This window comes from Somniosus microcephalus, chromosome 13, assembly GCF_052327205.1.
Source record: "Somniosus microcephalus isolate GS21.2 chromosome 13, FLI_Smic_1.0, whole genome shotgun sequence".
Taxonomy (NCBI): Eukaryota; Metazoa; Chordata; class Chondrichthyes; order Squaliformes; family Somniosidae; genus Somniosus; species Somniosus microcephalus.
The window spans coordinates 14,313,832-14,339,661 of NC_140999.1; the positions used below are offsets into that span (position 1 = coordinate 14,313,832).

Genomic DNA, 25,830 nt, shown 5'->3' on the forward strand with positions numbered 1-25,830 from the left:
AGAGTGGACAGCCAACACGGCCTCCTCCAGGCCCCAATTTCTCGGTGTGCCCCGTGGGAATGTGTTTTTTTTTTTAATCCTTTTTTTTATTTTAAAATTTGAACATTTTACAGTAAATCACATTTACAGAGCTCAAGTCTCAGCTCTTTGTACAAAGTCACAAGCCCTCATGCCTACAAGGCAGGGGTCCCAGTCTCTCCAAGCTTCTTGGTCGTCTTCACTTGTTCATCCGGATAACGGGTCTCCAGGAATCCACACAGATGAGGGTCGGCGCTCCCAGTGGAGGGTTTTTTTAATTTAAAATTTGAACATTTTGCAGCAAATCACATTTACAGAGCTCAAAATAACAACAGAAAATGCTGGAAAAACTCAGCAGGCCAGGCAACATCCGTGGAGAGAAAATAGAGTCAACGTTTTGGGTGAACCCTTTGTCAAGACTGAAGAAGCACAGGAAATGAAATAGATTAAGAGGCCAGGCTGGGAGAGAACAAAAGAGAAGTGAAGAGACATTAAGAGGTATTCAAAACGAGACAAGATGGTGATAGGACTAGTGGAAACAAAAGACAGCTCTAGGTTAGGTGTGAAATGCGCTGGCAGAGAGACGGCTGCCATGTGGGAGAAAGAAAAAAAAAAGAAAGGGGTGGGGGGGAAGGCCAAAACAAAGGTGTGGATAAAAAATATAAGTAAAAATGTAATGGGGGCCGAGGTTATGATCTGAAATTGTTGAACTCGATATTGAGTCCGGAAGGCTGTAAAGTGCCCAATCGGAAGATGAGCTCAAGTCTCAGCTTTTTGTACAAAGTCACAAGCCCTCATGCCGACAAGGCAGGGGTCCCAGTCTCTCCAAGCTTCTTGGTCGTCTTCACTTGTTCATCCAGAGATAGCGGGTCTCCAGGAAACCACACAGATGAGGGGTCGGCGCTCCCAGTGGAGGTTTTTTTTTAAAATTTAAATTTTGAACATTTTGCAGTAAAATCACATTTACAGAGCTCAAGTCTCAGCTCTTTGTACAAAGTCACAAGCCCCTCATGCCTACAAGGCAGGGGTCCCAGTCTCTACAAATTGGTGATGTGATCTCCAAGCTTCTTGGTTGTCTTCACTTGTTCATCCATCCGGATAGCGGGTCTCCAGGAATCCTCACAGATGAGGGTCGGCGCTCCCAGTGGAGGGTTTTTGTGCAGATCCGGCAGACTCTGGTTGACATTCTTCTCCATCTGCATCGCCGAGCGGAGCCTCCCGACCCAACAAGTGGACTGTAAATGAATGACTGAATGATTGAACGATGCCAGTGGGACTGGCGTGTACGGGTTCTTGGTTTATTAAATAGTGGCAGTTTGTACTGTAACATTATTGATTTACCTGTAAAATTTATTGTTGTATTTATATTGTTGACCATAATTGGTCAATGAATGTAATGGATTTACTATGTAACTGATGAGTTATATAAGTACTGTTGTACTTGAATGTTAAAATTTAAAAAAAAGGACAACAGGTTATACCAAGCAAAAACGAAGAGTTACTAGATTGCCAGTCAGACTGGTGTGGAATTGTTTTTCACTATGGGTACCTGTATTGTTAATATTGTTGATTTGTCTGTAAAATTTCTTACTGCGTTTGTACTGTTAATCCTCTTCTTCTTAGGCAGTCCCTCGGAACCGAGGATGACTTGCTTCCACATTAAAAATGAGTTCTCAGGTGACTGATGAGTCCAATGCGGGACCTACAGTCTCTGTCACAGGTGGGGCAGACGGTGGTTGAAGTGGCGGGTGGGTGGGGTGCTTGGGTTGACGTGCGCTCCTTCCGCTGCCTGTGCTTGGCTTCCGCTTGCTCCCGGCGAAGAGACTCGAGGTGTTCGGCGCCTTCCCGGATACTTCTCCTCCACTTTGTGCGGTCTTGGGCCAGGGATTCCCGGGTGTCGGTGGGAATGTTACACTTTTTCAAGGAGGCTTTGAGGCTGTTTTTAAGGCTTTGTCTTATTGTGCTGAATGAAGGTAATGGATTTATCATGTAATTGATGAATTGTACAGAATACGAAAGCATAAGAGATACCGAAGCATACGGTCTCGTACCAGCAGGTTTCAAAACAGCTTTTACCCCCCAGGCCATAAGACTCATGAACGAATAATTTATTATTTATTACTGTTGTTTTATTTATTATTACTGTATTTCTATTATTAGTATTTTTTATCATTGCTATGTCATATTTATTCCAATGTTGGGAGGACTGTAAAAATCAACATTTCATTGTGCAGTACACAGGTCTGCTGCCCTGGAGATGGAGCACGCGGTGTCCGCCGGCACGCTTGAGTATTTCCGCGACCGGTGGGCGCCGCGGGGACTGGAGTGCATCATCAACCCGGACAATACAATTTTAATTTGATTTGTTTAAGTTTCATTTGAAGTTTGTTTAATTTAAAGTCAAATTTGTTAATGTACCCACCAGAAGAGTACACAGGTCTGCTGCATATTTGACAAATAAAATTGAATTGAATTGAATTGTAACAAGTACTGCCAGATTTAAATAAAAGAGGAACAAGTGGACTGTAAAAAAAAAACCTCGATTAATATTTAAAACTTACCAAATTAAATTAAAATCACCCCGGGCCGGAGGGGTGACGATGCACTCCAGTCCTCCCGCGGCGGCGCCCACCGGTCTGGGAAGCGCGGGCAGCGGTTGAGTGACGCGCTTTGAAAAATTGAGCAGGAGGCCGGGGTCATCATCCCCCACATAACCCGGAAGCACCTTCTCCGCGCCTCCCCTCAGACCGAGCTGTCCATTTTCTGGCATCGGCGGCGGGGAGGAAAAAACAGAGAAGGCCTGGGCCGGTCGCTTCTCAACGACGACGGACAGCAGCGGAGAGGCCAAAGCAAACAGGGGGGAAAAAAAGACGTTGAACCTGCTGCTTTTTCATTCGCGACTTAATTTTTTTGGAAAAGACGAAGCGAGTTGTTTTTTTTGAGTATCGTAATCCTTTCCCCTCACGCCTGCGGTGTTTGCAGTCAATCCTCGAGTTTGCACAAGATGCGTTTGTGTTCCTCTTCATCCTTGTGAGCAAGTGGGTAACGCTTGGCTTCGCTTTATTCCTGGAGGTGCTTTTTTAAATTAAGCTTTTTTTTATTGATATAAAACATGTATTTTTTTTAATATAATCTCCACCGGCGGCGATGACCGCTCAACAGAAATGATTGCTTTTTTTTTAAATTTCTGCAAATCGCCCATAAACCGCTGAAAGATTTCTCATTGGATTTTTAAAAAAATTATTAAACCCACGATAGGCCTGGCTGGGTATCTCCAGGTGCAGGAGGCCCTTTTTTTTAAAAGTCTTAGCCATAAGGTGGTTCTTCTCTTCCACCAAATCATTAGCAATAAGCTGGTCATTCCAAGTGGGTGTTTTTATTTTGTTTTTTAAATGTCTACTGGTGCTTGCTCATTTATAAATTCGCGGTTACTTTGTTGCTTTTCCCTTTCAGTTGTGTGTTTATGTTGTACTTGAACACTTTTTTGTGTGTGGAAAATACAAAACCAGCATGTGATTTCAGTGATTCTACTGCTCAAGTAACTTGATCTGTAAGCAGTGATTTTAATATTCCCCAGAATTAACTTGTGTAAAAACTTGCTACTATTGAGTTAGGAAGAAAGGCATGTTTCCTGTGAAAATGTAATAATTGTCAGAAACTTTATGCTAGCTATTGAAACTTCTTTTTTAAAAAAATAAAACAATGCTAGTATGTTCCTGAGCGAGGGTCCCGTTAAGGGCCTTCATAGCGAGAGGATTCAAGTACAGGAACAAGGATGTCTTCCTGCAGTTGTATAGGGCCTTGGTGAGACCACACTGTAGTATAGGAATTAATAAGCGGGGTTGGGGTTATTGTCTCTGGCCATTCAGAAGCCTCTGAGCTGCTCCAGGGACTCCCGTGCGGTTTCGAATCGCTCCCCTATGCCTGGTTCTGACCGTCGGACTTATTCGGTAGCGATGTAGACAGAAAAACGTGACTCGTGGTTGGGTGCAAAACAGACCAGTATTTATTGAAACAAAAAGAAACAAATTGAAAATAAACAATACAGCACACCTATGCTGAAATACAGCACTTTACTTCTCACAGTACACTTTAGAGTCTACTACAGCACTCGTTTGCTTAATAGAACACTGTTACTTAAATGCAGCACTTTACTTCTTAGTGCAACACTGTTACTTAGATACAGCACTTTTAATACAGCACACTTAGTGTCCACTACAGCACTTTCCTGCTTAGTGCAACATTGTTACTTAGATAGGGGAGGAGAAAACGGACACAACGAGGGAAAATTGACTAAAATTACAGTTTTAACAAAATTCCCCTTAATTCCCACCCCTATACCTATTCTAAGTTGCCTTGTAATGGGCCAGAAAATGTATGCTCACCAATGAACGCCTGCCCTGTGCCCTTGCGGTCTTAGATTCTTCACCACCCTGAAGATAGAGATACCCCAGTGTTTAAAAGTAACTGCTGGTATTCCACTCCCTTGGGCGGGCTCCCAAGTTGTAGAGGGCACGGAGGCGAGGCTGCAGAGAGAGAGATGGCTTCTTGAGAAGCTATCTTATACCCCATTTGGGGCCGAAATCTTCCCGCCCAAATACGGATGCACCTGGGCTGAACAAAAGTGATCCAAACTGTCCCCATTGACTGTGGGTTTTGGATGAATCACCCATTCATTGTGATGGGCTTTTGAATGCATCCCCATTCTTGTGATGGGTTGAATGAAACTGTCCCAGTTTGAAAAACCATGTCTATTTCCTTAATTGCTGAGTAAACAGCCCTTGGATGTTAGTGTAAACAAACTGATTGTCCTGTGGTCACGCCCAACTGCAATTGATTGGCAGTCTCAAGTGGTTCAACATCGTAGCAGTTTAGTGTAAACAAACATCAATTGTCCTGCAGGGAGGGAAACTCCCTGAACTGCCTTTGACAGTTTAACTACTCCATTGCTTCAAGGGCTGGGGTTTTTTCTAAATCCTTTGTCAGCCATCTTTGATTTTCCCTTTTCATATGCACACAGTCTGTGTGGTGTCTCCTGCCACGAGGTCGGACAGCCATCTTTGATTATCCTTTTTCACAGACACACACACGCTGCCTGTTCAGTCCTCTTTGTCAGCCCGTGCTTTGAAGAGAGACTGTCCTTTTGTCTTCTGCCACGAGGTCTGACGGCCATTTTGATCCCTGGATTTTTAAAGGTATATTCTACCCAGGTATTTTTTAATCAAAAATCAATCTTCGGAACTGTAGGAAATTTCGAAATTATTGCGAAATCCTACAACACCTTGAGTATTGTGTACAGTTTTGGTCGCCTTATCTGAGGAAGGATGTTCTTGCCATGAAGGGAGTTCAGCGAAGATTCACCAGACTGATACCTGGGATGGCAGGAATGTCGTATGAGGAGAGATTGGGTCGATTGGGCTTATACTCGCTGGAGTTTAGAAGAATGAGAGGGGATCTCATTGAAACTTATAAAATTCTAACAGGATTAGACCGACTAGATGCAGGAAGTATGTTCCTGATGGCAGGGGTTGTCCAGAACCAGGGGTCACAGTCTAAGGATAAGGGGTAAGCCATTTAGGACAGAGATGAGGAGGAATTTCTTCACCCAGAGAGTGGTGAACCTGTGGAATTCTCTACCTCAGAAGGCAGTTGAGGCCAATTCATTAAATATATTCAAGAAGGAGTTGGATATATTTCTTAAGGCTAAAGGGATCAAGGGATATGGGGAGAAGGCAGGGACAGGGTACTGAATTTGGATGATCAGCCATGATCTCATTGAATGGCGGAGCAGGCTCGAGGGGCCGAATGGCCTACTCCTGCTCCTATCTTCTATCTATGCTTCTAAAAGAAAAGAAAGACTTGCATTTATACGGCGCCTTTCACGACCACCAGACGTCCCAATTAAGTACTCTTTCAAGTGTAGTCACTGTTGTAATGTAGGAAACATGGCAACCAATTTGTGCACAGCAAGCTCCCACTAACTGCAATGTGACACTGACCAGATAGATAATGTTTGTCATGTTGATTGAGGGATAAATATAGGCCAGGGTACTGGGGATAACTCCCCTGCTCCTCTTCGAAATAGTGCCAATGAGATCTTTTACATCCACCTGAGAGAAAGTTTAACATCTCATCCCAAAAAATGGCACCTCCGATAGTGCAGCACCCCCTCAGTACTGCACTGGAGTGTCAACCTAGATTTTTGTGCTCAAGTCCCTGGAGTGGGACTTGAACCTGCAATCTTCTGACTCAAAGTGTGCTACCCACTGAGCCACAGCTGACGTTGCTCTTTAGAGTACTACCTGTGTGTCCAGGAGCCCCATAGCAAATAGCAGCAGACGCAGCTTCAATCAAGACTGTCCTGGAGGCTGCTCCAGAGCTGCCTGACCACGAGAAACCATACTACAGTCTGAGAATTCAAATGTGCCAACCTGTAGTAAGGTGGATTCTGATCCCTCGGACCAGTCTGAAGTTGTGCCTATTGCTGTTTGCAATGCAATCGCTGCAGGACATGTAAGTCTTTAGAGTGGCCTAGCAATGACAATTTGCATTTATATAGCACCTTTTAATGTAATAAAACACCCCAAGGCACAAGCAGGAGACCATAGTAGAAGATCTCCAAAAAGGTGCTAAAATTTGTTTCATTAATGCCCAAAGGATATGTGCATAATATAGTTTTCTTGCCAGTAAAGAGTGCAGCTCATTTTTGAAAGAAAAGTGATTGATTGCAGCTTTGTTTATCTTTTCATTTGTTCCTGGATTGTGGGCGTCGCTGGAAGGGCCACCCTTGAGAAGGTGGTGGTGAGCCGCCTCCTTGAATCGCTGCATTCCATGTGGTGAAAGTATTCTAATAGTGCTGTTAGGGAGGGAGTGCCAGGATTTTGACCCAGCGAGGATGCAGGAACGATAATATATTTCCAAGTCAGGATGGTGTGTAACTTGGAGGGAAACTTGCAGGTGATGGTGTTCCCATGCACCTGCTGCCCTTGTCCTTCTAGGTGGTAGAGGTCGCGGGCTTGGGAGGTGCTGTCGAAGAAGCCTTGGCGAATTGCAGCAGTGCATCTTGTAACTGGTGCACACTGCAGCCACAGCACGCTGGTTGTGGAGGAAGTGAATGTTAAGGTGGTGTATGGGGTGTCAATCAAGCAGGCTGCTTTGTCATGGATACTGTTGTTGTTGGAGCTGCACTCATCCAGGCAAGTGGAGAGTATTCCATCACACTCCTTACTTGTGCCTTGTAGATGGTGAAAAAGGTTTGGGGAGTCAGGAGATGTGAGACTCGCTGCAGAATACCCAGCCTCTGTTGCCACAGTATTTATGTGGCTGGTCCAGTTAAGTTTCTGGTCAATGGTGACCCCCAGGATGTTGATGGTGGGGAATTTGGCGATGGTAATGCCATTGAAAGTCAAGGGGTGGTGGTTAGACTTTCGCTTGTTGGAGATGGTCATTGCCTGGCACTTGTGTGGCGTGAATGTTACTTGCCGCTTATCAGCCCAAGCCTAAATGTCGTCCAGGTCTTGTTGCATGCGGGCATGGACTGCTTCATTATCTGAGGAGTTGCAAATGGAACTGAACACTGCAATCATCAGCGAACATCCCCACTTCTGATCTTATGATGGAGGGAAGGTCATTGATGAAGCAGCTGAAGATGGTTAGGCCTAGGACACATCTTGCAGCGATGTCCTGGGGCTGAGACGATTGACCTTCAACAACCGCAACTGTCTTCCTTTGTGCTAAATGTGACTCCAGCCAGTGGAGTGTTTTCCCCCTGATTCCCATTGACTTCAATTTTTCTAGGGCTCCTTGATGCCACACTCTGTCAAATGCTGCCTTGATGTCAAGGGCAGTCACTTTTGCCTCACCTCTGGAATTCAACTTTTTTGTCCATGTTTGGACCAAGGCAGTAATGAGATCTGGGGCCTCCACATGATGTCAAGAAATGGCTGAGCGCACTGGATATAGCAAAATGTTGAGGGGGGGGAAACCAGGGAATTATTAGTGTAACATCTGTTGTCGGGAAATTGCTAGAGTATAATTAAGGATAGGGTGACCGAACACCTTGCAAATTTTTAGTTGATCAGAGAGAGCCAGCATGGATTTGTGAAAGGTAGGTCAGCCTGACAAACTTGATTGATTGAATTTTTTGAAGAGGTGACTAAAGTAGTGGACAGGCGAATGTCTATGGATGTTATTTATATGGACTTCCAGAAGGCATTTGATAAAGTCCCACATAAGAGACTGTTAACTAAGGTAGAAGCCCATGGAATTGAAGGCAAATTTGACCTGGTTAGGAAATTAGCTGAGTGGCAGGAGACAGGCAGTAGAGATAATGGGTAGGCAGGAAGTGACTAGTGGTGTCGTGCAGGGATCTGTTGGGGCCTCAACTATTCACAGTATTTATTAACAACTTAGATGATGGCATAGAAAGTCATATATCCAAATTTGCCGATGACACAAAGATAGGCAGCAGTGTAGGCAGTGTCGATGGAAGTCTAAAATTACAAAGGGATATCGACAGGTTGTGAATGGGCAAAACCGTGGCAAATGGATTTCAGTGTAGGCAAATGTGAGGTCATCCACTTTGGACCTAAAAAGAATAGAACAGGGTACTTTCTAAATGGTGAAAGGCTAAAAACAGTGGAGGTCCAAAGAGACTTGGGGGATCCAGGTGCATAGATCATTAAAATGTCATGAACAGGTACAGAAACGAATCAAAAAGGCTAATGGAATGCTGGCCTTTATATCTAGAGGACTAGAATACAAGGGGGTAGAAGTTACGCTGCAGCTGTACAAAACCCTGGTTAGACCACACCTGGAGCACTGTGAGCAGTTCTGGGCACCACACCTCAGAAAGGATATATTGGCCTTGGAGGGAGTGCAGCATAGCTTTACCAGATTAATACTTGGACTTCGAGGGTTAAGTTACGAGGAGAGATTACACAAATTAGGGTTGTATTCCCTGGAATTTAGAAGGTTAAGGGGTGATCTGATCGAGGTTTTCAGGATATTAAAGGGAGCAGATAGGGTAGATCGAGAGAAACTATTTCCACTGGTTGGGGATTCTAGGACTAGGGGGCATAGTCTAAAAATTAGAGCCAGACCTTTCGGGAGTGAAATTGGGAAACACTTCTACACACACAGGGTGGTAGAAGTTTGGAACTCTCCCGCAAACAGCAATTGATGCTAGATCAATTAATTTTAAATCGGAGATTGATAGCTTTCTGTTAATGAAAGGTATTAAGCGATATGGGACAAAGGCGGGTATATGGAGTTAGGTCGCAGATCAGCCATGATCTCATTGAATGGCGAACAGGCTCGAGGGGCTTAATGGCCTACACCTATGTTCCTATGACAGCCAGACTGGCTGTGTGCTCATTATATGATTAAAAGAAAATACTACATGCAGGACTAGTAGGGAGTGAAACTTTGCTAATATTCAGTGTAGGTTTCTTTTGATTAACACAAAATGTTCACATCAGTTGTGTTTCTGCTATAAATATAGATGTCTGTCGCAAACTGCAGCAACTCGTAATACTTCTCGCTCAAGGTGTAGTTAGCTAAGATGATTACTGAAGACTATTCTCCCCAAGTCAACTGGTAATGGTGTTTTTTATGATAAGCCTGCCAAACAGATTGTGGTATTCCATTATGAATAGATATTGGCTTTGCAACAACAATAACGTGCTTTTAATGTAGGACAACATCCCATGACGTTCCACAGGAGTGTAGTCAGACAAAGGAGGACATATTAGGATGGGTAATTAAAAGCTTGGTTAAAGAGGTAGGTTTTAAGGAAGGTCTTAAAGGAGGAAAGAGATTTGGGGACAGAGGTGTGGGAGGGAATTCCAAAGCTTAGGACCTATACGGCTGAAGGCATAGCTACCAGTGGTGGGCCGATGGGAGTGGGGGATGCACAAGAGCGCAGAGTTGGAGGAAATGAGAATTCTTGAAAGGTTGGATGCGGTTTCAGCGAAAGGGGGGGGGGGGTGGACAAGACCATAGTGGGATTTGAACAGGAGGATTTTAAAATTGGTGAGTTGGTGGACCAGGAGACAATGTAGGTCAGTGAGCACAGGGTTATTGGGTGAGAGGGACTTGGTGCAGGCTAGGGTATTGGCAGTGATGATGTTTTGGATGAGCTCCAGTTAATGGAGCGTGAAAGCTGGGAGGCCGGCCAGGGAAGCATTGGAATAGTCAAGTCTGGAGGCAGCACGTAGTCTGAGACAGTTGCCAGGGAGGGGGGTGGAATTGGTGGCTAGGGTAGGGAGTTTATGGTGGGGACCACAGACAGTGGCTTCGGCCTTCCCAATGTTTAATTGGAGGAAATTGTGGCTCATGCAAGAGAGAGATGGTGAGGTAGAGCTTTGTAGAACACTACTGGTGCGGGAGATGAGTTTTGCTTTTTCTTGGCTCCTGATCGTTCCATTGAAAGCAGTAAACAGTGGGTGGGGTGGAAGTTGACGGTAAGTGAGGGAATGTCATGCCTTTGCCATACTTTTAAAATTAGATACTAAGATGGCCTCATTGGAAAATTAATCACCGTGCTGACTATTTTGCGGGGTTTTTTTAGATCCTGAATCTTAATGTGTCAAGTATTCATATGTTAAGATTAACAGTGCATTGGGAGGAAAGGTAAGGATGGTCAGTGTGTACTGTATGAGTACAGGAAACTTTGGTTTATCCGGAGGTTGTATGTCCGGAAACCTCGATCTACCGGCAGAAATCAGGAGCCGTTTTGTAAGGTTTTTTTTCTTCTCGTGGCTTTGTTTTCAACAGTCGGGCTCTGGAAAGTCTCTCTGAAGCTGTTGCTAAGCTACAGAGACGCTTCCAAGGTATGGGCCGACTGTTTACAAGCTGTTGCTAAGCAACAGTGTTTGTTGTCAGATACGGAGATGAAAACCTCTGTATGCTTCAACGTTAACATTGTATGTCCGGCAGTTTTGATAGATCGGCAACAGCTCGGTCCCGTCGGTGCCGGATATCACACAGTTTCCTGTAAGTGGTGTCTTTGGAAGGTCTTTTCCCTGCTGGGATCTATTTCATGTGGAAGTCAAAAACTGACTAATTTATGTACAGAAACACTTGAATTAAGAGTAACAATGTGCAGACAGCTGTGCAAACTGGCAGAATGGCAAACACTGGCACGTGCTGGAAGTATATGCTAATGTAGTACTGCATCCTTTCGCATGCTGATGACTTGACTAGGAGAGGAGCGGAATCAGCCACGGTTTTCTGATTTGTTTTGGGTGACTCCTGCTGGAAAGCACATGTGGATTGGTCTTGGCCTCTTGTGGTTGAACTGCATGATCACCACCTAGGCTCACATAAAGATGGCTACTTGGGTGAGGCAGCAGAGTACCTGGAGTCTATGGAACCATATCCCAACAAGAGTCAGGGCCTAATGGAGAAAAGGAAATTGGTAAAACAAAACTAGAAAAGGACCAGTTGAAAGTGGCTCAGACTCTAGTTCTACCTGCAAAAGTCTATTCCTCAGTAGCCCTAGACATCTTACTGATTTATTGTTTGACAAGGGAAGTTCAGCCTTTTGTAGTAGTATTTTATCCACTTACAACTTCAAAGATTGGATTGCTAAGGGTATCTGTTTAGCTGACTCGAGTTTCTAAAGTGTGTTGGGTCCAAGCCCTTGTGTTTTCAGCCAGTGGAAAGTTCTGCTTGCAGAGCATGTCAACTAGCGGAGAAACTCATTTTAGTTTTTAAACTCAACTCTGGAATTCAGCTAAATAACAACAGAAAATGCTGGGAAAACTCAGCAGGTTAGGCAACATCCGTGGAGAGAAATTTGAGTTGACGTTTCAGGTCGAACCCTTCTTCAAAACTGGAAAGAAAAGAAAATAGATCGAAGGCAGGGCTGCGATCGGACAAAAGAAGTAAGAGACAATAAAAGGTATTCGAAGCCAGACGAGATGGTAATAGGCTGAGATTAGGTGTGAAGTGTACTGGCAGGGCAAGAGATAGCTGCCAGGTGGGAGAGTGAAATAAAAGGAAAGGCGGGGGGAAGGAGTGGAAAAATTACAAGTAAAAAAAGTAATAGGGGCCGAGGTTATGATCTGAAATTGTTGAACTCGATATTGAGTCCGGAAGGCTGCAAAGTGCCTAATCGGAAGATGAGGTGCTGTTCCTCAAGTTTACGTTGAGCTTCCGTGGAACAATGCAAGAGGCCGAGGTCGGTGAGGTCCGAGTGGGAATGGAGCGGTGAATTAAAATGACAGGCGACCAGAAGCTCAGGGTCACCCTTACGGACTGAACGGAAGTGTTCCGCAAAGCGGTCACCCAATCTGCGTTTGGTCTCCCCAATGTAGAGGAGACCGCATCGTGAGCAGCGAATACAGTATACTAGATTGCGAGAAGTACAAATAAATCGCTGTTTCACCTGGAAAGGGGTGTTTGGGGCCCTGGACAGTGGGAAGGGGGGAGGTATAGGAACAGGTGTTACATCTCCGCTTACACGGGAAGGTGCCAGGCGAAGGGCTGTTTGGGGTGATAGAGGAGTGGACTAGGGTGTCTCGGAGGGAGCGGTCCCTACGGAATGCTGAAAGGGGAGGGGAAGATACGTTTGGTGGTGGGATCACTTTGGAGGTAGCGGAAATGCCGGAGGATGATCCGTTGAATGTGGAGGCTGGTGGGGTGAAAGGTGAGGACAAGGGGGACCCTATCGTGGTTCCAGGAGGGAGGGGCAGGGGTGAGGGCAGAAGTGCGGGAGATAGAACTGACACGGTCGAGGGCAGTGTCAACCACGGTAGTAATGAGGTCTGGGGCTGAGTGATCCTGGCAGAACCCAAACTGGGCATTGGTTGGCAGGCTATTGTTTCATAGTTTAAGAAGTGAGTGTGTTGGTCTGTACAACATAGAGAAAGATAATGGCATACTTATTTAATGTATTCAGAATAGAGGATTTTATGACTTTTTATATTTTTCATTTACTTTATTTCTTTTTTTATTCATTCACAGGATGTGGGCATCGCTGGGTAGGTAGCATTTATTGCCCATCTCAAATTGCCCTTGAGAAGGTGGTGGTGAGCCACCGCCTTGAACCGTTTCAGCCCATGTGGTGAAGGTACTCCAACTGTGCTCTTAGGTAGGGAGTTCCAGAATTTTGACCCAGTGACGATGAAGGAACGGCAATATATTTCCAAGTCAGAATGGTATGTGACTTGGAGGTGGTGGTGTTCCCATGTGCCTGCTGCCCTTATCCTAGGTGGTAGAGATTGCAGGTTTGGGAGGTGCTGTCGAAGAAGCTGGCGAGTTGCTGCGGTGCATCTTGTAGATGGTACACACTGCAGCCACGTTGCGCCAGTGGTGGAGGGAGTGAATGTTTAAGGTGGTAGATGGGGTGCCAATCAAGCGGGCTGCTTTGTCCTGGATGCTGTCAAGCTTCGAGTGTTGTTGGAGCTGCACTCATCCAGGCAAGTGGAGAGTATTCCATCACACTCCTGACTTGTGCCTTGCAGATAGTGGAAAGGCTTTGGAAAGTCAGCAGGTGAGTCACTCACTGCAGAATACCCAGCCTCTGCCCTACTCTTGTAGCCACAGTATTTGTGTGGATGGTCCAGTTAAGTTTCTGGTCAATGGTGACCCCCCAGGGTGTTGATGGTGGGGGATTCAACAATGGTAATGCCGTTGAATGTCAAAGGGAGGTGATTATACTCTCTCTTGTTGTAGATGGTCATTGCCTGGCACTTGTGTGTCACGAATGTTACTTGCCACTTTTCAACCCAAGCCTGAATGTTGTCCAGGTCTTGCTGCATGTGGGCACAGACTGCTTCATTATCTGAGGAATTTCGAATGGAACTGAACACTGCAGTCATCAGCGAACATCCCCACTTCTGACCTTTTATGATGGAGGGAAGGTCACTGATGAAGCAGCTGAAGATGGCTGGGCCTAGGACACTGCCCTGAGGAACTCCTACAGCAATAATCTGGGGCTGAGATGATTGGCCTTTAACAACCACAGCCATCTTCCTTTGCGCTAGGTATGACTCCAGCTAGTGAAGAGTTTTTCTCCTGATCCCTATTGACTTCAATTTTACCAGGCTGCTTGGTAGTCACTCTCACCTCCACTCTGGAATTTGGCTCTTTTGTCCATGTTTGGACCAAGGCTATAATGAGGTCTGGAACCAAGTGATCCTGACAGAACCCAAACTGGACATCGGTTAGCAGGTTATTGGTGAATAAGTGCCGCTTAATAGCGCCGTCAACGACACCTTCCATTACTTTGCTGATGATTGAGAGTAGACTGATGGGGCGGTAATTGGCCGGATTGGATTTGATCTGCTTTTTGTGGACAGGATACACCTGGGCAATTTTCCACTTTGTTGGGTGGATGCCAGTGTTGTAGCTGTACTGGAACAGCTTGGTTAGAGACATGGCTAGTTCTGGAGCACAAGTCTTTAGCACTACAGCTGGGATGTCATCGGGGCCCATAGCCTTGGCCATATTCAGTGCGCACAGCCGCTTCTTGATAACACGTGAAGTGAATCAAATTGGCTGAAGACTGGTATCTGATGGTGGGGACCTCGGGAGGAGGCTGAGATGGATCATCCACGCGGGACTACTGGCTGAAGATAGTTGTGAACGTTTCAGCCTTGTCTTTTGCACTTGTGCTGGGCTCAGTCATCATTGAGGCGAGGGATGTTCATAGAGCCTCCTCCTCTTGTTAGTTGTTTTAAGTGTCCACCACCATTCACGACCGGATGTGGCAGGACTGTAGAGCTTTGATTGCTTAGCTATGTCTGTAGCATTCTGCTTCTGTTGTTTAGCAAGCATGTAGTCCTGCGTTGTAGCTTCACCAGGTTGGCACCTCATTTTTTAGGTACGCCTGGTGTTGCTTTTGGCATGGTGTTCTGCACTCTTCATTGAACCGGGTTGGCCGCCTGGTTTGATGGTAATGGTAGAGTGGAGGGACATGCTGGGCCATGAGTTTGAATATTGTGGTGGAATATAATTCTGCTGCTGATGGCCCACAGCGCCTCATGGATGTCCAGTTTTGAGCTGCTAGATCCATTCTGAATCTACGTGCCACGCAACATGATGGAGGGTGCCCTCTCGGCATGAAGACGGAACTTGTCTCCACAAGAACTCTGCAGTGGTCACTCCTACCAATACTGTCATGGACAGATGCATCTGCGACAGGTAGATTGGTGAGGATGAGGTCAAGTAGGTTTTTCCCCACGTTGGTGTTCTCACCACCTGCACAAGCCCAGTCTAGTAGTTAGGTCCATCAGGACTAGGCCAGTTTAGTCAGTAGTGGTGCTTCCGGGCCACTCTTGGTGATGGACATTGAAGTCCCCCACCCAGAGTACATTCTGTGCCCTTACTACCCTCCGTGCTTCTTCCAAGTGGTGTTCAACATGGAGTACTGATTCATCAGCTGAGTGAGGGCGGTAGGCAATGTTCCCTCTAAGCTGTGTGGCTGCGCAACAATGGGAAACGTCCCGTGCGGACCACTCACCGGCTTCACCATTGTAAATGCCGTGCATGCGCGGAAGTTTAAAGGGACCGCGCACTAATAGAAACAGGCCACGCAGAACAAAGCGCAGCTTGCATGGAACATTGGCAGTAAGTGGTAATTTTATTTAAATAAACCATCTGTTATTTTAGACCCTGAATCTCTGTCTAATGTATGTTTCACTTATGTTTTTGGAGAAAAGGAAATCCTTTGACCGCCCCGATACATTCCAGTAATGGTGGTTTGTTTTGATACCTGTCTGTTATTTACCTAGATAGGAAACGATGCACTGGATCATAGGTGATGCAGTCACCACTTTAACAAAAAAAGTGGTGACACAGTAATATCTAGTCTAGTATAAATAAAACCAAAAGCATGACCGTAACGCAGGTTACAGTGGGAATAATTTGAGATGATTTAAGAGTAATGCAGATGAAGTGGGCTATGCAACATTACAACATTTTTGGCTTTAATGTGATATTTCTGCCCAGTAGCATGTTGATAGTAATGGATAATCAAGCCCCCCTGTCGTCTTTGAAATGCATTGTGTATCTGGTATCAAGATTATCAGTGAGATAAATGTTATGCAGTTATATTTTGCACACTTATTAACACACTACAACCCTTTTTGATATAGTGAAGAAGTGAGAGTTTGAGGCAGGCTTTTTATTCAAATATATATATATTGTGGCGGTACCACCGGGTGCCCCTTACTTAAAATACATAATTCCCTTTAACTTATATATATATATATATATATATATATATATATATATAAATATAATATAGACAGTATTGCTTACCTGTTCGGGCCGTTGCCCCTTTAAGAACGCGTACTGACGTCACGTCGCGTGTCACGTGACTCACCTAGATGCGAGCCGGCCCAGCTCGGCCTTCCACTCCCGCGACAGCCGTCGGCACAGCTTGACCTCCCGCTCCTGCAGTGGCCGCCGGCCCGGTTCGGCCGCAACGGCCAGCTACAGTGCCGGGTAGCCGCGCTGACGTCACGACGCGGTCACGTGACCGCCCAAGCGCAGGAAAACGCGGCTGAGCGTGATGACGTCATCACGCAATCCACAGGACTGCGGACTCAGTCCTCGTGGTGTCCCTGCTGGGGAAAGACCTACTCCAAGGCTCTCCTGCATCCATCTCTCTTACCCTGCTGTATTTCATCTGTTTCCTGTACCTACCTGTTGGAATTCGGTTATTCTTGAATTAAAGAACTTCTTGATTGTTCTCCTGAAGTCAAACTCGATTATTTAGTAGGAATTTGTCCAATACCTACTTAGGTGAACCCGAATACCTACAATATAATGGTTTCCTCTCCTCAGGTACTGTGCCATTTTCAAAATTGCATTATCAATCCCCTGCTCAAGAAATCTACCCTTGGCCCCTTTGTTCTTGCAAACTACCACACCACTTTCACTTCTTTCCTCTTCAGTCCTTGAATGTGTTACCCCCCTCAAGTCTATGCCTGTGCTTCCTAGAACTCCATGATTGAATCTCTCCAAGTTTCTGCCCTTACCACAGCACTGAAATGGCCGTAAATCAAAATCACATGATATCCTGTGACTTGGCACGCTATCCCTCCTTGTCCTTCCGTCGACCTCTGCATCTTTTGACATGATCAACCACATCGTCCTCGTTCAATGCCTCTTCTCCGTTTTCCTGCTCAGTAGAAACTGCACTCATCTAGTTCCATTCATAGCCAACACACCTCCAGTAATCTTCAGCTTTGTTACCTTTGCAAAATCCCCCCCCTTTCTCTTCTGCACCTACATGCTGCCTTTTTAGTGACATCATCTGGAGACGCCCGGGTCAGGTTCCACATATACGCTGACGACACCAAGCTCTACCTCTCCTCCACCTCTCAACCCATCGACCACCTCTCAACCCATCGACTACCTCTTGTCTGACATTCAGTCCTGGATAAGCCGCAGTTTCCTCCAGTTAAACACTGGGAAGATGGAAACCATTGTCTTTAGCCTCTATAGCACAAACATCTTGCCTGTGCCACAGAATCCATCCCCTGACCAGCCACTGCCTCTTGAAACAGACTGTCCACAACTGTAGCGTCCTATTTGACCCCAAGCTGAGCTTCTGCCTCCCATCCTCCACCGCCATAAAGTTCCGTTCATCCAAAGCTCTGCCCACATTCGTCACCCTGTGCTCATTGACCTACATTGATTCCTGTTTCTCTACATTACAAAACACTAAATGCAAGTTCGTTCTTTGACCAAGCTTTTAGTCACCCCCCCCCCCCCCTAATATTTTCTTCTTTGGCTTGGCATCCATTTTTGTCTGATTATGCTTATTTGATGCATCTTGGGTCATTTCTCTGCATTAAAGACACTATGCAAATGTAAGATGCTGAGATTGCTTCCCCTGGCTAGAGAGTCTAGAACTGGGGGGGCATAGTCTCCGGATAAGGGGTCAATCTTTTAAGACTGAGATGAGGAGGAATTTCTTCACTCGGAGGGTTGTGAATCTTCAGAATTCTCTCTCCAAAGGGCTGTGGATGCTGAATTGTTGATTATATTCAAGGCTGAGATCGATTTTTGGACTCTAGGGGAATCAAGGGATATGGGGATCGGGTGGGAAAGTGATTTTCGACCTCAACTCCAGTCATGATCGTATTGAATGGCGGAGCAGGCTCAAGGGGCCGTATGGCCTACTCCTGCTCCCAATTCTTATGTTTAAGTTGTTATAGAATTCAGTGTAGTGCAACTCATTAAATAACCCTCTTTTCACAAGAGCAGAAGCTTGAATACTCTGTTCACAATTGGAACACCATTACTGATTTTATCGTTCCTGGGTGTTTTACATTAGTAAATACTAATAGTGGTATGAAACACAAGGACAAGAATTTTTTTTTGTGTTGATTTTGTACCCATTATGGCTTACAACACAGAATGTTATACCTGAACGATTTCACTGGAATTTGTGGATGTAAGCAGGCATATTGCATGGCATGATAGGTTTGTTCTGTTATTTGTTGTTAAACAAAATTAGGGCTCATGGGATTGGGGCTAATCTACTAACATGGATTGAGGATTGGTTAACAGACAGAAAACAGAGTAGGAATAAACTGGTCATTTTTGGGTTGGCAGGCTGTAACTAGTGGGGTACCGCAAAGATCCGTGCTTAGGCCTCAGCTATTTGCAATCTATATATCAATGACTTAGATGAGGGGACCAAATGTAATATATCCAAGTTTGCTGATGATACAAAGCTGGGTGGGAATGTAAGTTGTGAGGAGGATGCAAAGAGGCTTATGGGGATATGTTACATAGGATTACATAGGGTATACGACACAGAAACAGGCCATTCGGCCCAACCAGTCCATGCCGGCGTTTATGCTCCACACGAGCCTCCTCCCGTCTTTCCGCATCTAAATCTATCAGCATAACCCTCTATTCCCTTCTCCCTCATGCTTGTCCAGCCTCTCCTTAAATGCATCTATACTATTCGCTTCAACCACTCCCTGTGGTAGTGAGTTCCATATTCTCACCACTCTCTGGGTAAAGAAGTTGCTTCTGAATTCCCTATTGGATTTCTTGGTGACTATCTTATATTGATGGCCTCTCGTTTTGCTCTTCCCCAGAAGTGGAAACATTCTCTTTCTGTATCCACTCTATCAAAAATTTTCATAATTTTAAAGACCTTTATTAGGTCACCCCCTCAGTTGCCTTTTTTCAAGAGAAAAGAGATCCAGCCTGTTCATCCTTTCCTGATATGTATACCCTCGCATTTCTGGTATCATCCTTGTAAATCTTCTCTGCACCCCCTCCAGTGTGTCTACATCCCTTTTTATAATATGGCGACCAGAACTGCACGCAGTACTCTTAAGTGTGGTCTAACCAAGGTTCGATGCAGGTTTAGCATAACTTCCCTACTTTTCAATTCTATACCTCTAGAAATAAACTCTAGTGCTTGGTTTGCTTTTTTATGGCCTTGCTAACCTGTGGCGCAACTTTTAGTGATTTGTGTATTTGTACTCCGAGATCCCCTTGTTCCTCTACCCCACCTAGACTCGCACCCTCCAAGTGATGTGACCTCCCTATTCTTCCTACCAAAATGTAATACAGGAAACTTTCTGATATCCGGCACTGACTGGACCGAGCTGGTGCCGTAACATCAAAAGTGCCGGACATACCAGAGTTAATGTTTAAACATACAGAACTGAGAAGCTCCGTGTGAATCAACAAACCCTGTTGCTTAGCAACAGCTTCAAAACAATCGGCTGCCGCTGCAAGCGTCTGAAGCTGTTGCTATAGCTACAGACCTTGCAGTGCTTGACTGGGGGGGGGGAAAAAGCAACGAGAACTAAAAAAACATAGAAAACGGCTCCTGATTTTTGCTGTTAGATCGAGTATTCCGGACATATAACCTCTGGATTAGCCAAAGTTTCCTGTACCTCACATTTATCTGTGTCGCACTTCATTTGCCAATTATATGCCCATTCTGCAAGTTTATTAATGTCCTCCTGTAATTTGTTGCAATCTTCCTCAGTGTTGACTATCTCTCCCCGCCACCCCCCCCCCCCAAAAAAAAAAATTGGTGTCATCTGCAAATTTAGAAATTGTGTTTTTGATTCCAAAGTCTAAATTGTTAATGTAAATTGTGAACAGCAGTGGTCCCAGCACTGATCCTTGTGGAACACCACTACCCACCTTCTGCCACTGTGAATAGCTACCCTTTACTCCTACTCTCTGCTTTCTGTCCTGAAGCCAGCCAGCTATCCATTCTGCTACCTGTCCCCTGACTCTGCATTCTCTGACTTTGTTCATCAGTCTATTATGGGGTACCTTATCGAAGGCCTTTTGAAAATCCAGATAAATTACATCTGTCTGCTCTCTCTGCTACCTCTTCAAAAAATTGAATAAGGTTGGTCAAATGTAAGAAGTCACACAACACCAGGTTATAGTCCAACAGTTTTATTTGAAATCACAAGCTTTCAGAGCGCAGTTCTTTCATCAGGTGAAGTGGAGAGATACATAAAGACACAGCTTATATAGTCAAAGAATAATGTCAGATGATTACAGGTAATCTTTCTAACTGCCATTTGTCGCACCTCGGCAGAGAGAGAATCACAGCGATCAAAGGTGTGAATGGTGTCCAAACAGGTTAGTCAGGAAAACATTCACACCTTTGATCGCTGTGATTCTCTGTGTCTTTATGCATCTCTCCACTTCACCTGACGAAGGAGCAGCGCTCCGAAAGCTTGTGATTTCAAATAAAACTGTTGGACTATAACCTGGTGTTGTGTGACTTCTTACATTTGTCCACCCCAGTCCAACTCCGGCATCTCCACACCAAGGTTGGTCAAGCAAGACTTTCCTTTTTGAAATTCATGCTGACTATTCATTATTATATTTTTGGTTTCTAGATGTTCTATTTTCTCCTTTAGTAAGAATTCCATTATTTTTCCTACCACTGATAAGCTGACTGGTCTATAATTCCCTGGACATGTTCTATCCCCCTTCTTAAATATCGGTGTTACGTTAGCTGCCTGCCAGTCCCCTGGCACTACACCCTTTTCTATTGAATTATTAAATATGCGTAGTAACGCCTCTATCTCTTCCCTAGATTCTTTTAAAATGCATGGATGCAATCCATCTGGACCAGGGGTTTTATCTTTTTTTAGCTTGATTAGTTTATTTAATATATCCCCTTTTTTATTTTAAATGCACTTATCTCATTACTAATCTCATCATCCAACGTCATGTCCACCTGTTCTATCTCACTGGTAAATACTGAAGCAAAATAATTATTGAGTATTTCTGCCATCTCTATCATTACCTGTGGTATTATCCTGTCTATCCCTTAATGGCCCTATTCCCATCCCAACCTTCCTTTTTTATTGATGTGCCTATAAAGACAGAGATCGATAGTTTTTTGGATATTAAGGGAATCAAGGGATAAGGGGATAGTGCAGGAAAGTGGAGATGAGGTCGAAGATCAGCCATGATCTTATTGAATGGCGGAGCAGGCTCAAAGGGCCAAATGGCCGACTCCTCCTATTTTTTATGTTCTGCAGTGGCTACAGTGGTGGTGTTTGATCTGTGGCTGGATCCACCTGCAAGTAATTCCTAATGCTGTAAAGTTAATGGCAAGGGTTAAGGAAGCTCTTCATCGTACATAGTAGTGCAGCGCATGTAGGATCTGCCTCCAAAAAAAGCTGCAGATGTGTAAATCTGTTTTTATAAGATTTATTGATGTGGTTTCCCATTTTGAAGCCCCCACTACCACATCCACTCGGCTGGGCTTGCAGCTGTCTCAGTCTGAGTTCTAAAATTCAGAGAACTGAGAGTTTAGCAAATGAGAATCATCTTCCAGTTGAAGTTTCTGCTAAGATTTTTACTGGTTTCTTCTATCTCCATCAAATCTCCAACTAGCACTCTCCTCCTGCACTTAACTATCTGCTTCGTCAACTACTTTTTCCACAAGCTGTGGTCTCCCCCATGGCTGCCTTTCCCCAAGTTGTTCCACTTAGATTAAGTATTCATTGTTGTAAACTTATTTACGCAGCTAATTCCCTTGGGACCCCTGCATTGAATTCTATCTTCCCACCTGCTTCCAATCTTCTATCGCCTACAGGATGACTACCTGTCTGAATGTGTTCAAGAAAGGTGGGACAGTAAACTGAGGAGAACAGAGTCTGCAAAAGTGAGTGGGCAGTAAGGTGGTAGATGGAGTATAATGTAGGGAAATGTGAGGTTATTCACTTTGGTAGGAAGAATAGAAAAACAGAATATTTTTTAAATAGTGAGGAACTTTCAAATGTCGGTGTTCAGAGAGATTTGGTTGTCCTCGTGCAAGAAACACAGAAAGCTAGCATGCAGGTACAGCAAGCACTAAGGAAGGCAAATGGCATGTTGGCCTTTTTTGAAAGGGGGTTGGAGTATAAGATCAAGTAGGGTTGCAAAATTCTGGGAATTTTTAAAAGAGGAAACTTTCCATGGGAATTTTGAGTTTTTTTGCACACTGATGGTTTTTGTCTCTGACCCTTATATTATCTTTGTCGTCAAAATAGACATACTGTTCCATACAAATAAAAACAGGCTTTCAAAACTTTATTTAGGTTATAATTTTGAACTTTATTGAACCCCCACAAAAAAGACCCATCTAAAATAAAATAAAAAGAGCGTCAGCTTATTTAGCCTGTAATTTGTCCTTATTTTGTCCCTTTGAGTCTTCTGAGTCTTCTACTCCTCATTGCTCCTCCTGATTCTCTGACTCTGGCTCTGACGTGTCCATTTCCTCCTCTGTGTCAGTGTTTAGCTGTGTGGTGGACACTTCTGTATCTGGCTCAATAAGTTGTAGGTTCGCCTGGATAGCCACCAGTTTCTCCACTCTCTTGTTAGTCAGCCTGTTGCGCACCTTTGTATGCGTATTCCCAAAAAGTGACCAGTTTCGTTCAGAGGCCGCTGATGAAGGTGGGATTTGGAGTATCACCGATGCAATAGGTGACACGGCCTCAGATGCACAAAGTCCCTTCCACCAGGTATGTGCACTGATATGCTTGCATGATTCCCATATCCATTCCAAAGACCTTGCTTGGTAGAGAACTTTGCCAGACTTCCCAGAACTTTGCCCACATCCAGATTGAGATGGTGTGAGGGTAGAAATCACACTGTAAGCGCTGTTGATCTGTTCTCCAGAAAGTATTGGTCTCCCAACATGCTTTGGGTCCAGCATGTATGTTGCAGCATGAATCGGCTTGACACAAAATTCTTGACGCGTCTGTATGAATTGAACAATTGCCTTCTCCTCTGCTTTGAGCAGCAGGGATGTGGGTAGGGCAATGCTGATTTGTTCTTTTAAATCAGTAAAAAGCCTGAGAACATCTGACAAGACAGCGTCATCTCCTTCAATCTGAGCAATTGCAGATGCTACTGGTGAGAGTAGTTTAAGGCTGCTAACCACTCTCTCCCAAAACACATCATCCAGCAGTATTTTCTTGATGGTGGTTTCCATATCCCCAGACTGGGATATTGCCATTTCTTGCAGCGACTCCTTACCCTCCAGAAGGCTGTTGTACATTATGACAACACCACCCCATCTAGTGTTGTTGGGCAGCTTCAGTGTAGTGTTCTTGTTCTTTGTCATTTGCTTGGAGTTGTAGGTTGCTGCAACTACCTGTTTTCCCCTGACATACTTAACAACTTGCTTGGCTCTCTTGTACAGTGCTTCCATGGTTCTCAAACCCATGATGTCCTTGAGGAGCAGGTTAAGCCCATGAGCTGCGCACCCAATAGACGTAATATGAGGGTAGGCCTCCTCCACTTGAGCCCAAGCAGCCTTCATATTCGCAGCATTGTCAGTAACTACTGCAAAGACCTTTTGTGATCCAAGATCGTTGATGACTGCTTTCGGCTCATCAGCAATGTATGTGCCTGTGTGTCTGTTGTCCTTCGTGTCTGTGCTCTTGAAGAACACTGGGAGAGGAGTGGAGACGATGTAGTTTATGATGCCCTCCCCTCGTACATTTGACCACCCATCTGAGATAACTGCACCACAGTCTGCCATCGCTATCGTTTCTTTGAGCTTTCCTTGGACTCTCTTATACTCAGCCTCTAGCAAATAAGTAGACAAAGCATGTCTGGTGGGAGGACAGCATGCAGGGCGAATAACATTGAAAAATCTCTTCCAGTACACATTGGCTGTGAGCATGAGGGGTGAGCCTGTTGCATATACAGCTCGAGCAAGGCACTTATCTGCATTCTCCTGGCTATGGTTATCCATTGTATCAAAGAACCTTCCAAGTGGGCCAGGAGTTGCTGATAAGGAGCCTGATGCTGAATGAGAACCATCATCTTCTTGAATGGAAGCAGAGGAACTCTGGGCTGACTGCTGTGAGCTTTGAGTGAAGTTGTTGGATTTGGATAAATGCTGCTGCATCTTTGTGGCATTCTTTACATATGGCTTTCTACAGTGTTTGCACATGTACACAGTCTTTCCATCTTTAATGCCTGGGGTAAAATGCTTCCACACATCCGACGGTAAACGTGGCATTGTTCTATGCAGAGAAATAAAGGGATTCATCTCTGTCGAACTGCGGTCGATCACGATTGCAACAGGGTGAGTACATTTTTGCTGATGCTCCATGTGATGGAAGCATGACCTGTATACACACAACGCTACATCACCAATAGTGTATTATTTTGTATATTTTAAATTGAAGGACAACAGAGTTCAACAAGTAACTGGTTTATTTGGTATAAAGTCTGATTTACTTACTGCATCATCACATCAGCAGAAAACAAAATGACTTCCCTCCGGACCCCTAACCTGGATCTTAAAAAAAACTATAGCTGTCTTACAGATGCCTGCAGGCCAATCACAATTCGATATGCAAATATTACAAATAGAGGGAGCTAATCGCTCATCCACTCATCCAACCAATCAGGACACATTTGTTCACAGTCACACACAAAACTTGTAATTATTAAAACAAGCCAAGTAAGAAGATAAACATATATTGATTAAGAAATTCCTTAATAATTAAGATTCCATCTCTGTTAGTAATTTTAAGAGAGGACCTGTGGGGGGGAAAAAAAAGAAAGAAATACAAAAAAAACAATATTATGCTAGCATGTGCTTTTTTGGGCAAAATTCCCAAGCTAAACTTCCCGTGGAAAATTTCCGGTAAATTTCCGGAAATTTTCCACCCCTTTGCAACCCTAAGATCAAGGCAGTCTTGCTACAATTGTACAGGGCCTTGGTGAGACCACACCTGGAGTACTGTGCACAATTTTGATCTCCTTATCCAAGAAAGGATATATTGCCTTGGAGGCAGTGCAACGAAGGTTCACTAGATTGATTCCTGGGATGAGAGATTGTGTAGAATGGGCCTATACTCTGGAGTTTAGAAGGAGAGGTGATCTCATTGAAACATACAAGATTCTGAAGGGAATTGACAGGGTAAATGCTGAGGTTGTTTCCCTTGGCTGGAGTGTCTAGAACTAGGGGGCATAGTCTCAGGATAAGGGACAGGCCATTTAAGACTGAGATGAGGGATTTCTTCACTCAGTGGGGTTGTGAATCTTTGGAATTCTCTGCCCCAGAGGGCTGTGAATGCTGAGCCTTTGATTATATTCAAGGCTGCGATAGATAGATTTTTGGACTCGTGGGGAATCAAGGGATTGGAGATTGGGTGGGAAGGTGGAGTTGAGGTCGATGATCAGCCATGATCTTATTGAATGGCGGCGCAGGCTCGAGGGGCTGTATGGCCTACTCTTATTTCTTATGTTCTTAAACCTTCTGCCCCCCCCCCCCCCAATAAAATTGCATGCTATACCAAAAATGAAATCATTTCTAACTTTTAACAATTGACTTGTACA

At 44.6% G+C, this 25,830-nt stretch overlaps 1 protein-coding gene across 2 annotated transcripts in view; it reads left to right on the forward strand.

Annotated features, from left to right (window-relative positions):
- The first annotated feature begins 2,781 nt into the window (after positions 1–2,781).
- Positions 2,782–25,830, forward strand: part of LOC147108068 (uncharacterized) — an 84,369-nt gene continuing 61,320 nt past the window's right edge. The window contains exon 1 of one of the 2 annotated variants that reach the window (XM_086004517.1): positions 2,782–3,090. The gene's annotated coding sequence lies outside the window, so the exon portion shown is untranslated. The remainder of the gene's footprint in view (positions 3,091–25,830) is intronic. The other variant, XM_086004516.1, reaches the window with a different exon arrangement.